Raw genomic sequence first — 1349 nt, 5'->3', positions numbered from 1 at the left:
GGTGGGGTGGGGTGAGGTGAGGTGGGGCGCGCGGCTGGTTGCTCGTTGTTCCACTCCGATAAGTCGGTGGCATGTACCTGCGCGGGGACATGACGCGCAAACCGCGCTCCTCTCTAAATGAATGAAGTTTTGTGAATGAACTGAGCAGAGGGGCGGGGGGAGGGGAGGAGTGCGGAGTGGACTCTGGAAATCCAAACGATTCGCACGACGACGGGCGCGCAAGGGAAAGGGGCAGGGGGCGCGAGGCGCACGGTACATTCTCGACCGGACTAACGTTGTGGGGGGACAAGGCAGCAAATTACGGAGATATTAACTGATACGGGGGCATGTTCCACTGATCTGCTATCGCCGTTGCAAACAGTCAGTGCACCAAGCGCCGTCCACAATACAGTCCCCAGATAAACATCCTGGTGGCGAGGTTCGGCGGACACGGGGAAGGGGGTGGGGGCGAAGACCCACTACCTTTTATCCTCGTTGCATTTCCGTAGGGAGTCCTTACACCTCTGGAGGTCAAAGCTAAAACGCACACCTACCCATGCTGTCTCTGGGAGTGAAAACAAAAATTAAAAAGACGCCCATCTCACAGAAAGAAAAATACAGCAATTTACCACTAAGACAAAACGCTTCTCAAAAGCAATAACAATGTGAGGGTGCCGAGTCGGAAAGGACGGCCCGTCCCGTCCTGGACGAGGAGCTAATCCTCCATCCCCCCCCCTCCCCCCTCCCGGAGCGTGGCTCCGTGCCCCGGTGCACAATTATGTAGACTTAGGCACTTAATATCAATTACACGCTCTGCCGCACTGTAATTCCTAAAGGCAACTTTTTCAGCGGTTGCCTTTGTTGTTACTCCCCAGGCAGTGAAAAATCGTGAATGTTGCCCCTAGGGTGGCAACAACCGAAAGTGTCCGGGCTCAAGGCAACATTTGTTGCCTCTGCCGCAAAGTCTGCCTTGCCGCGGGGAAGAATGTTACCCTTGGCGTAAAGGCAACTTTTGTCGCCGTGCGGGCGGCTACCTTCTAATCCCCGCCTCTGCGGGACAAAAGTATCCTTTGTGTGGTGTTGCCCGCGTAGGCGTTGAAAAAGTTTCCTTTTTGAAAGGCGACTCTTATCCCCGTGTTTTCGATAAGTTTTGGTGCCCGCATAGGCGTTAAAAAAGTTTCCTTTTTGAAAGGCGACTATTGTCCTCGTGTATTCGACAAGTTTAGGTGCCGTGTTCAACTGACACTAAGCATCCTCACTGCTGTAGGCCTATTTATTCGTCTCCCCGGAGGGGGAGGGACGGAGGAAGAGGAGGGGGAGGGCAAGCGGCGTGCCCGGCGGTGTCGGGCCGGCGAGACAAAGGCTGGAAT

The sequence above is a fragment of the Frankliniella occidentalis genome, unplaced genomic scaffold (assembly GCF_000697945.3).
Source record: "Frankliniella occidentalis isolate FOCC.00 unplaced genomic scaffold, Focc_3.1 Scaffold149, whole genome shotgun sequence".
Lineage (NCBI taxonomy): Eukaryota > Metazoa > Arthropoda > Insecta > Thysanoptera > Thripidae > Frankliniella > Frankliniella occidentalis.
The sequence above is the reverse complement of the archived record's forward strand: the minus strand, read 5'-3'. Positions refer to the sequence as shown.